Genomic DNA, 12,509 nt, shown 5'->3' with positions numbered 1-12,509 from the left:
TTCCCCACCTCATCGCGACCGATAGCCTCACATCCTTTGAAAACTCCAGAGGTACGAGGAGATCAGTGCCTCCAAAGGAGACGATGCCTGACTCCTCGTGAAACTTGATAGGAGTCCCAGGATTCCTGTGGCACTTGGAAAGGGACACTTGGTCTCCCGCCTCAAATGGAGAGGCGTCCCAATTGCCTAGCCAAGCCTCGAGGAGAATCCCGAGTTGTGTCTCGCAACTAGGCAAGAGTCCTGACGTGGCTGAACAAACACGTGTGTGGAAGGGCCATCCCCGTCGTAACTCGAGAATATACCCCAGGTTCCCGCCGCAACTCGAGAAAAACCATGAGACTTCCCCCTCGATGCGAGATGAGGCCCGATTCCCCTGCACTGCGTGCAGAGCAATTCCGTGTTGCACATCACACATGAAAGGAGCCTTGATTTCCTTGATGGCACTCCAGAGAAACCCCAAGAACACTGTTTCAAGGCTAGAGGGAGTCTGAGGTCACTGTAGCAACATGAAAGAGCTCCGTGGACCGAAAATCAACTCGAGATGAGAGGTTAGTCCCTGGCTTCGACTCCAGAGGAATACCACCTTACCACAAGCACCTCAAGAGGAGGCTTCTCTCAGCTCTAGGTATGTGAGAGGGACCCTGAGTTTGCGGCCTCAAGTGGAATGGACACGGCGATGCTCTGACTCGAAATAAGGCCGGATATCCCTGCAGTGACTGGAATGCAGGCTCGTCTTGCATCTCCCAAGACGAAAGGGTGTCTGAATCCCCTGTGGAGACCACAGAGAAAGACCTAGTTTCCCACCTCATCGCGACAGGAGGCCTCATATCCTTTGAAAACTCCAGAGGTACGCGGAGATCAGTGCCTCCAAAGGAGACGATGCCTGACTCCTCGTGAAACTTGATAGGAGTCCCAGGATTCTTGTGGCACGTGGAAAGGGACCCTTGGTCTCCCGCCTCAGCTGGAGAGGCGTTCCAATTGCCCTGCCAAGCCTCGAGGAGAATCCCGAGTTGTCCCTCGCAACTAGGCAGGAGTCCTGACGTGGCTGAGCAAACACGTGTGTGGAAGGGCCATCCCCGTCGTAACTCGAGAATATACCCCAGGTTCCCGCCGCAACTCGAGAAAAACCATGAGACTTCCCCCTCGCCGCGAGATGAGGCCCGATTCCCCTGCACTGCGTGCAGAGCAATTCTGTGTTGCACATCACACATGAAAGGAGCCTTGATTTCCTTCATGGCACTCCAGAGAAACCCCAAGAACACTGTTTCAAGGCTAGAGGGATCCTGAGGTCACTGTAGCAACACGAAAGAGCTCCGTGGACCAAAAATCAACTCGAGATGAGAGGTTAGTCCCTGGCTTCGACTCCAGAGGAATACCACCTTACCACAAGCACCTCAAGCGGAGGCTTCTCTCAGCTCTAGGTATGTGAGAGGGACCCTGAGTTTGCGGCCTCAAGTGGAATGGACACCGCGATGCCCTGACTCGAAATAAGGCCGGATATCCCTGCAGTGACTGGAATGCAGGCTCGTCTTGCATCTCCCAAGACGAAAGGGTGTCTGAATCCCCTGTGGAGACCACAGAGAAAGACCTAGTTCCCCACCTCATCGCGACAAGAGGCCTCACATCCTTTGAAAACTCCAGAGGTACGCGGAGATCAGTGCCTCCAAAGGAGACGATGCCTGACTCCTCGTGAAACTTGATAGGAGACCCAGGATTCCTGTGGCACGTGGAAAGGGACCCTTGGTCTCCCGTCTCAGCTGGAGAGGCGTCCCAATTGCCCTGCAAAGCCTCGAGGAGAATCCCGAGTTGTCCCTCGCAACTAGGCAGGAGTCCTGACGTCGCTGAAGAAACACGTGGGTGGAAGGGCCATCCCCGTCGTAACTCGAGAATATACCCCAGGTTCCCGCCGCACCTCGAGAAAAACCATGAGACTTCCCCCTCGCCGCGAGATGAGGCCCGATTCCCCTGCACTGCGTGCAGAGCAATTCCGTGTTGCACATCACACATGAAAGGAGCCTTGATTTCCTTGATGGCACTCCAGAGAAACCCCAAGAACACTGTTTCAAGGCTAGAGGGATCCTGAGGTCACTGTAGCAACACGAAAGAGCTCCGTGGACCAAGAATCAACACGAGATGAGAGGTTAGTCCCTGGCTTCGACTCCTGAGGAATACCACCTTACCACAAGCACCTCAAGAGGAGGCTTCTCTCAGCTCTAGGTATGTGAGAGGGATCCTGAGTTTGCGGCCTCAAGTGGAATGGACACCGCGATGCCCTGACTCGAAATAAGGCCGGATATCCCTGCAGTGACTTCAGTGCAGGCTCGTCTTGCATCTCCCAAGAAGAAAGGATGTCTGAATCCCCTGTGGAGACCAGAGAAAGACCTAGTTCCCCACCTCATCGCGACCGGAGGCCTCACATCCTTTGGAAACTCCAGAGGTACGCGGAGAACAGTGCCTCCAAAGGAGACGATGCCTGACTCCTCGTGAAACTTGATAGGAGTCCCAGGATTCTTGTGGCACGTGGAAAGGGACCCTTGGTCTCCCGCCTCAGCTGGAGAGGCGTTCCAATTGCCCTGCCAAGCCTCGAGGAGAATCCCGAGTTGTCCCTCGCAACTAGGCAGGAGTCCTGACGTGGCTGAACAAACACGTGGGTGGAAGGGCCATCCCCGTCGTAACTCGAGAATATACCCCAGGTTCCCGCCGCAACTCGAGAAAAACCATGAGACTTCCCCCTCGATGCGAGATGAGGCCCGATTCACCTGTACTGCGTGCAGAGCAATTCCGTCTTGCACATCACACATGAAAGGAGCCTTGATTTCCTTGATGGCACTCCAGAGAAACCCCAAGAACACTGTTTCAAGGCTAGAGGGATCCTGAGGTTACTGTAGCAACACGAAAGAACTCTGTGGACCAAAAATCAACTCGAAAAGAGAGGTTAGTCCCTGGATTCGTCTCCAGAGGAATACCACCTTACCACAAGCACCTCAAGAGGAGGCTTCTCTCAGCTCTAGGTATGTGAGAGGGACCCTGAGTTTGCGGCCTCAAGTGGAATGGACACCGCGATGCCCTGACTCAAAATAAGGCCGGATATCCCTGCAGTGACTTCAATGCAGGCTCGTCTTGCATCTCCCAGGACGAAAGGATGTCTGAATCCCCTGTGGAAAGCACAGAGAAAGACTTAGTTCCCCACCTCATCGCGACCGATAGCCTCACATCCTTTGAAAACTCCAGTGGTACGCGGAGATAAGTGCCTCCAAAGGAGACGATGCCTGACTCCTCGTGAAACTTGATAGGAGTCCCAGGATTCCTGTGGCACTTGGAAAGGGACCCTTGTCTCCCGCCTCAGCTGGAGAGGCATCCCAATTGCCCTGCCAAGCCTCCAGGAGAATCCCGAGTTGTGTCTCGCAACTAGGCAAGAGTCCTGACGTGGCTGAACAAACACGTGTGTGGAAGGGCCATCCCCGTCGTAACTCGAGAATATACCCCAGGTTCCCGCCGCAACTCGAGAAAAACCATGAGACTTCCCCCTCGCCGCGAGATGAGGCCCGATTCCCCTGCACTGCGTGCAGAGCAATTCCGTCTTGCACATCACACATGAAAGGAGCCTTGATTTCCTTCATGGCACTCCAGAGAAAACCCAAGAACACTGTTTCAAGGATAGAGGGATCCTGAGGTCACTGTAGCAACAGGAAAGAACTCTGTGGGCCAAAAATCAACTCGAGATGAGAGGTTAGTCCCTGGCTTCGACTCCAGAGGAATACCACCTTACCACAAGCACCTCAAGAGGAGGCTTCTCTCAGCTCTAGGTATGTGAGAGGGACCCTGAGTTTGCGGCCTCAAGTGGAATGGACACCGCGATGCCCTGACTCGAAATAAGGCCGAATATCCCTGCAGTGACTTGAATGCAAGCTCGTCTTGCATCTCCCAAGACGAAAGGGTGTCTGAATCCCCTGTGGAGACCACAGAGAAAGAACTAGTTCCCCACCTCATCGCGACAGGAGGCCTCAAATACTTTGAAAACTCCAGAGGTATGCGGAGATCAGTGCCTCCAAAGGAGACGATGCCTGACTCCTCGTGAAACTTGATAGGAGACCCAGGATTGCTGTGGCACGTGGAAAGGGACCCTTGGTCTCCCGTCTCAGCTGGAGAGGCGTCCCAATTGCCCTGCAAAGCCTCGAGGAGAATCCCGAGTTGTCCCTAGCAACTAGGCAATAGTCCTGACGTCGCTGAACACACATGTGTGTGGAAGGGCCATCCCCGTCGTAACTCGAGAATATACCCCAGGTTCCTGCCGTAACTCGAGAAAAACCATGAGACTTCCCCCTCGCCGCGAGATGAGGCCCGATTCCCTTGCACTGCGTGCAGAGCAATTCCGTGTTGCACATCACACATGAAAGGAGCCTTGATTTCCTTCATGGCACTCCAGAGAAACCCCAAGAACACTGTTTCAAGGCTAGAGGGATCCTGAGGTCACTGTAGCAACACGAAAGGGCTCCGTGGACCAAGAATCAACCCGAGATGAGAAGTTAGTCCCTGGCTTCGACTCCTGAGGAATACCACCTTACCACAAGCACCTCAAGAGGAGGCTTCTCTCAGCTCTAGGTATGTGAGAGTGTTCCTGAGTTTGCGGCCTCAAGTGGAATGGACACCGCAATGCCCTGACTCGAAATAAGGCCGGATATCCCTGCAGTGACTTGAATGCAGGCTCGTCTTGCATCTCCCAAGAAGAAAGGATGTCTGAATCCCCTGTGGAGACCACAGAGAAACACCTAGTTCCCCACCTCATCGCGACCGGAGGCCTCACATCCTTTGAAAACTCCAGAGGTACGCGGAGATCAGTGCCTCCAAAGGAGACGATGCCTGACTCCTCGTGAAACTTGATAGGAGTCCCAGGATTCTTGTGGCACGTGGAAAGGGACCCTTGGTCTCACGCCTCACCTGGAGAGGCGTTCCAATTGCCCTGCCAAGCCTCGAGGAGAATCCCGAGTTGTGTCTCGCAACTAGGCAGGAGTCCTGACGTGGCTGAACAAACACGTGGGTGGAAGGGCCATCCCCGTCGAAACTCGAGAATATACCCCAGGTTCCCGCCGCAACTCGAGAAAAACCATGAGACTTCCCCCTCGCCGCGAGATGAGGCCCGATTCCCCTGTACTGCGTGCAGAGCAATTCCATGTTGCACATCACACATGAAAGGAGCCTTGATTTCCTTGATGGCACTCCAGAGAAACCCCAAGATCACTGTTTCAAGGATAGAGGGATCCTGAGGTCACTGTAGCAACACGAAAGAACTCTGTGGACCAAAAATCAACTCGAAAAGAGAGGTTAGTCCCTGGATTCGTCTCCAGAGGAATACCACCTTACCACAAGCACCTCAAGAGGAGGCTTCTCTCAGCTCTAGGTATGTGAGAGGGACCCTGAGTTTGCGGCCTCAAGTGGAATGGACACCGCGATGCCCTGACTCGAAATAAGGCCGGATATCCCTGCAGTGACTTCAATGCAGGCTCGTCTTGCATCTCCCAGGACGAAAGGATGTCTGAATCCCCTGTGGAAAGCACAGAGAAAGACTTAGTTCCCCACCTCATCGCGACCGATAGCCTCACATCCTTTGAAAACTCCAGAGGTATGCGGAGATCAGTGCCTCCAAAGGAGACGATGCCTGACTCCTCGTGAAACTTGATAGGAGTCCCAGGATTCCTGTGGCACGTGGAAAGGGACACTTGGTCTCCCGCCTCAGCTGGAGAGGCGTCCTAATTGCCCTGCCAAGCCTCGAGGAGAATCCAGCGTTGTCCCTCGCAACTAGGCAGGAGTCCTGACGTCGCTGAAGAAACACGTGGGTGGAAGGGCCATCCCAGTCGTAACTCGAGAATATACCCCAGGTTCCCGCCGCAACTCGAGAAAAACCATGAGACTTCCCCCTCGCTGTGAGATGAGGCCCGATTCCCCTGCACTGCATGCAGAGCAATTCCGTGTTGCACATCACACATGAAAGGAGACTTGATTTCCTTGATGGCACTCCAGAGAAACCCCAAGAACACTGTTTCAAGGCTAGAGGGATCCTGAGGTCACTGTAGCAACACGAAAGAGCTCCGTGGGCCAAAAATCAACTCGAGATGAGAGGTTAGTCCCTGGCTTCGACTCCAGAGGAATACCACCTTACCACAAGCACCTCAAGAGGAGGCTTCTCTCAGCTCTAGGTATGTGAGAGGGACCCTGAGTTTGCGGCCTCAAGTGGAATGGACACCGCGATGCCCTGACGCGAAATAAGGCTGGATATCCCTGCAGTGACTTGAATACAGGCTCGTCTTGCATCTCCCAAGACGAAAGGGTGTCTGAATCCCCTGTGGAGACCACAGAGAAAGACCTAGTTCCCCACCTCATCGCGACCGGAGGCCTCACATCCTTTGAAAACTCCAGAGGTACGCGGAGATCAGTGCCTCCAAAGGAGACGATGCCTGACTCCTCGTGAAACTTGATAGGAGTCCCAGGATTCCTGTGGCACGTGGAAAGGGACCCTTGGTCTCCCGCCTCAGCTGGAGAGGCGTCCCAATTGCCTTGCCAAGCCTCGAGGAGAATCCCGAGTTTTGTCTCACAACTAGGCAAGAGTCCTGACGTGGCTGAACAAACACTTGTGTGAAAGGGCCATCTCCGTCGTAACTCGAGAATATACCCCAGGTTCCCGCCGCAACTCGAGAAAAACCATGAGACTTCCCCCTCGCCGCGAGATGAGGCCCGATTCCCCTGCACTGCGTGCAGAGCAATTCTGTGTTGCACATCACACATGAAAGGAGCCTTGATTTCCTTGATGGCACTCCAGAGAAACCCCAAGAACACTGTTTCAAGGCTAGAAGGATCCTGAGGTCACTGTAGCAACACGAAAGAGCTCCGTGGACCAAAAATCAACTCGAGATGAGAGGTTAGTCCCTGGCTTCGACTCCAGAGGAATACCACCTTACCACAAGCACCTCAAGAGGAGGCTTCTCTCAGCTCTAGGTATGTGAGAGGGACCCTGAGTTTGCGGCCTCAAGTGGAATGGACACCGCGATGCCCTGACTCGAAATAAGGCCGGATATCCCTGCAGTGACTTGAATGCAGGATCGTCTTGCATCTCCCAAGACGAAAGGGTGTCGGAATCCCCTGTGGAGACCACAGAGAAAGACCTAGTTCCGCACCTCATCGCGACAGGGGGCCTCAAATCCTTTGAAAACTCCAGAGGTACGCGGAGATCAGTGCCTCCAAAGGAGACGATGCCTGACTCCTCATGAAACTTGATAGGAGTCCCAGGATTCTTGTGGCACGTGGGAAGGGACCCTTGGTCTCCCGCCTCAGCTGGAGAGGCGTTCCAATTGCCCTGCCAAGCCTCGAGGAGAATCCCGAGTTGTCCCTCGCAACTAGGCAGGAGTCCTGACGTGGCTGAACAAACACGTGGGTGGAAGGGCCATCCCTGTCGTAACTCGAGAATATACCCCAGGTTCCCGCCGCAACTCGAGAAAAACCATGAGACTTCCCCCTCGATGCGAGATGAGGCCCGATTCCCCTGTACTGCGTGCAGAGCAATTCCGTCTTGCACATCACACATGAAAGGAGCCTTGATTTCCTTGATGGCACTCCAGAGAAACCCCAAGAACACTGTTTCAAGGATAGAGGGATCCTGAGGTCACTGTAGCAACACGAAAGACCTCTGTGGGCCAAAAATCAACTCGAAAAGAGAGGTTAGTCCCTGGATTCGTCTCCAGAGGAATACCACCTTACCACAAGCACCACAAGAGGAGGCTTCTCTCAGCTCTAGGTATGTGAGAGGGATCCTGAGTTTGTGGCCTCAAGTGGAATGGACACCGCGATGCCCTGACTCGAAATAAGGCCGGATATCCCTGCAGTGACTTCAATGCAGGCTCGTCTTGCCTCTCCCAGGACGAAAGGATGTCTGAATCCCCTGTGGAAAGCACAGAGAAAGACTTAGTTCCCCACCTCATCGCGACCGATAGCCTCACATCCTTTGAAAACTCCAGAGGTACGCGGAGATCAGTGCCTCCAAAGGAGACGATGCCTGACTCCTCGTGAAACTTGATAGGAGTCCCAGGATTCCTGTGGCACTTGGAAAGGGACACTTGGTCTCCCGCCTCAGCTGGAGAGGCGTCCCAATTGCCCTGCCAAGCCTCGAGGAGAATCCAGAGTTGTCCCTCGCAACTAGGCAGGAGTCCTGACGTTGCTGAAGAAACACGTGGGTGGAAGGGCCATCCCCGTCGTAACTCGAGAATATACCCCAGGTTCCCGCCGCAACTCGAGAAAAACCATGAGACTTCCCCCTCGCCGCGAGATGAGGCCCGATTCCCCTGCACTGCGTGCAGAGCAATTCCGTCTTGCACATCACACATGAAAGGAGCCTTGATTTCCTTTATGGCACTCCAGAGAAACCCCAAGAACACTGTTTCAAGGCTAGAGGGATCCTGAGGTCACTGTAGCAACACGAAAGAGCTCCGTGGGCCAAAAATCAACTCGAGATGAGAGGTTAGTCCCTGGCTTCAACTCCAGAGGAATACCACCTTACCACAAGCACCTCAAGAGGAGGCTTCTCTCAGCTCTAGGTATGTGAGAGGGACCCTGAGTTTGCGGCCTCAAGTGGAATGGACACCGCGATGCCCTGACGCGAAATAAGGCTGGATATCCCTGCAGTGACTTGAATGCAGGCTCGTCTTGCATCTCCCGAGATGAAAGGATGTCTGAATCCCCTGTGGAGACCACAGAGAAAGACCTAGTTCCCCACCTCATGGCGACCGGGGGCCTCACATCCTTTGAAAACTCCAGAGGTACGCGGAGATCAGTGCCTCCAAAGGAGACGATGCCTGACTCCTCGTGAAACTTGATAGGAGTCCCAGGATTCCTGTGGCACGTGGAAAGGGACCCTTGGTCTCCCGCCTCAGCTGGAGAGGCGTCCCAATTGCCCTGCCAAGCCTCGAGGAGAATCCCGAGTTGTCCCTCGCAACTAGGCATGAGTCCTGACATGGCTGAACACACACGTGTGTGGAAGGGCCATCCCCGTCGGAACTCGAGAATATACCCCAGGTTCCCGCCGCAACTCGAGAAAAACCATGAGACTTCCCCCTCTCCGCGAGATGAGGCCCGATTCCCCTGTACTGCGTGCAGAGCAATTCCGTCTTGCACATCACACATGAAAGGAGCCTTGATTTCCTTGATGGCACTCCAGAGAAACCCCAAGAACACTGTTTCAAGGCTAGAGGGATCCTGAGGTCACTGTAGCAACACGAAAGAGCTCCGTGGGCCAAAAATCAACTCGAGATGAGAGGTTAGTCCCTGGCGTCTACTCCAGAGGAATACCACCTTACCACAAGCACCTCAAGAGGAGGCTTCTCTCAGCTCTAGGTATGTGAGAGGGACCCTGAGTTTGCGGCCTCAAGTGGAATGGACACCGCGATGCCCTGACTCGAAATAAGGCCGGATATCCCTGCAGTGACTGGAATGCAGGCTCGTCTTGCATCTCCCAAGAAGAAAGGGTGTCTGAATCCCCTGTGGAGACCACAGAGAAAGACCTAGTTCCCCACCTCATCGCGACAGGAGGCCTCAAATCCTTTGAAAACTCCAGAGGTATGCAGAGATCAGTGCCTCCAAAGGAGACGATGCCTGACTCCTCGTGAAACTTGATAGGAGACCCAGGATTCCTGTGGCACGTGGAAAGGGACCCTTGGTCTCCCGTCTCACCTGGAGAGGCGTCCCAATTGCCCTGCAAAGCCTCGAGGAGAATCCCGAGTTGTCCCTCGCAACTAGGCAGGAGTCCTGACATGGCTGAACACACACGTGTGTGGAAGGGCCATCCCCGTCGTAACTCGAGAATATACCCCAGGTTCCCGCCGCAACTCGAGAAAAACCATGAGACTTCCCCCTCGCTGCGAGATGAGGCCCGATTCCCCTGCACTGCGTGCAGAGCAATTCTGTGTTGCACATCACACATGAAAGGAGCCTTGATTTCCTTGATGGCACTCCAGAGAAACCCCAGGATCACTGTTTCAAGGATAGAGGGATCCTGAGGTCACTGTAGCAACACGAAAGAACTCTGTGGACCAAAAATCAACTCGAAAAGAGAGGTTAGTCCCTGGATTCGTCTCCAGAGGAATACCACCTTACCACAAGCACCTCAAGAGGAGGCTTCTCTCAGCTCTAGGTATGTGAGAGGGACCCTGAGTTTGCGGCCTCAAGTGGAATGGACACCGCGATGCCCTGACTCGAAATACGGCCGGATATCCCTGCAGTGACTTCAATGCAGGCTCGTCTTGCATCTCCCAGGACGAAAGGATGTCTGAATCCCCTGTGGAAAGCACAGAGAAAGACCTAGTTCCCCACCTCATCCCGACCGATGGCCTCACATCCTTTGAAAACTCCAGAGGTATGCGGAGATCAGTGCCTCCAAAGGAGACGATGCCTGACTCCTCGTGAAACTTGATAGGAGTCCCAGGATTCTTGGGGCACTTGGAAAGGGACACTTGGTCTCCCGCCTCAGCTTTAGAGGCGTCCCAATTGCCCTGCCAAGCCTCGAGGAGAATCCAGAGTTGTCCCTCGCAACTAGGCAGGAGTCCTGACGTCGCTGAAGAAACACGTGGGTGGAAGGGCCATCCCCGTCGTAACTCGAGAATATACCCCAGGTTCCCGCCGCAACTCGAGAAAAACCATGAGACTTCCCCCTCGCTGCGAGATGAGGCCCGATTCCCCTGCACTGCATGCAGAGCAATTCCGTGTTGCACATCACACATGAAAGGAGACTTGATTTCCTTGATGGCACTCCAGAGAAACCCCAAGAACACTGTTTCAAGGCTAGAGGGATCCTGAGGTCACTGTAGCAACACGAAAGATCTCCGTGGGCCAAAAATCAACTCGAGATGAGAGGTTAGTCCCTGGCTTCGACTCCAGAGGAATACCACATTACCACAAGCACCTCAAGAGGAGGCTTCTCTCAGCTCTAGGTATGTGAGAGGGACCCTGAGTTTGCGGCCTCAAGTGGAATGGACACCGCGATGCCCTGACGCAAAATAAGGCTGGATATCCCTGCAGTGACTTGAATGCAGGCTCGTCTTGCATCTCCCAAGAAGAAAGGATGTCTGAATCCCCTGTGGAGACCACAGAGAAAGACCTAGTTCCCCACCTCATCGCGACCGATAGCCTCACATCCTTTGAAAACTCCAGAGGTACGCGGAGATCAGTGCCTCCAAAGGAGACGATGCCTGACTCCTCGTGAAACTTGATAGGATTCCCAGGATTCCTGTGGCACGTGGAAAGGGACACTTGGTCTCCCGCCTCAGCTGGAGAGGCGTCCCAATTGCCTTGCCAAGCCTCGAGGAGAATCCCGAGTTTTGTCTCACAACTAGGCAAGAGTCCTGACGTGGCTGAACAAACACGTGTGTGGAAGGGCCATCTCAGTCGTAACTCGAGAATATACCCCAGGTTCCCGCCGCAACTCGAGAAAAACCATGAGACTTCCCCCTCGCCGCGAGATGAGGCCCGATTCCCCTGTACTGCGTGCAGAGCAATTCCGTGTTGCACATCACACATGAAAGGAGCCTTGATTTCCTTCACGGCACTCCAGAGAAACCCCAAGAACACTGTTTCAAGGCTAGAGGGATCCTGAGGTCACTGTAGCAACACGAAAGAGCTCCGTGGACCAAGAATCAACACGAGATGAGAGGTTAGTCCCTGGCTTCGACTCCTGAGGAATACCACCTTACCACAAGCACCTCAAGAGGAGGCTTCTCTCAGCTCTAGGTATGTGAGAGGGACCCTGAGTTTGCGGCCTCAAGTGGAATGGACACCGCGATGCCCTGACGCGAAATAAGGCTGGATATCCCTGCAGTGACTTGAATGCAGGCTCGTCTTGCATCTCCCAAGAAGAAAGGATGTCTGAATCCCCTGTGGAGACCACAGAGAAAGACCTAGTTCCCCACCTCATCGCGACCGGAGGCCTCACATCCTTTGAAAACTCCAGAGGTACGCGGAGATCAGTGCCTCCAAAGGAGACGATGCCTGACTCCTCGTGAAACTTGATAGGATTCCCAGGATTCCTGTGGCACGTGGAAAGGGACACTTGGTCTCCCGCCTCAGCTGGAGAGGCGTCCCAATTGCCTTGCCAAGCCTCGAGGAGAATCCCGAGTTTTGTCTCACAACTAGGCAAGAGTCCTGACGTGGCTGAACAAACACGTGTGTGGAAGGGCCATCTCCGTCGTAACTCGAGAATATACCCCAGGTTCCCGCCGCAACTCGAGAAAAACCATGAGACTTCCCCCTCGCCGCGAGATGAGGCCCGATTCCCCTGCACTGCGTGCAGAGCAATTCTGTGTTGCACATCACACATGAAAGGAGCCTTGATTTCCTTCATGGCACTCCAGAGAAACCCCAAGAACACTGTTTCAAGGCTAGAGGGATCCTGAGGTCACTGTAGCAACACGAAAGAGCTCCGTGGACCAAAAATCAACTCGAGATGAGAGGTTAGTCCCTGGCTTCGACTCCAG

The sequence above is a fragment of the Cervus elaphus genome, chromosome 13 (assembly GCF_910594005.1).
Source record: "Cervus elaphus chromosome 13, mCerEla1.1, whole genome shotgun sequence".
Lineage (NCBI taxonomy): Eukaryota > Metazoa > Chordata > Mammalia > Artiodactyla > Cervidae > Cervus > Cervus elaphus.
This window is presented reverse-complemented; position numbering follows the sequence as displayed.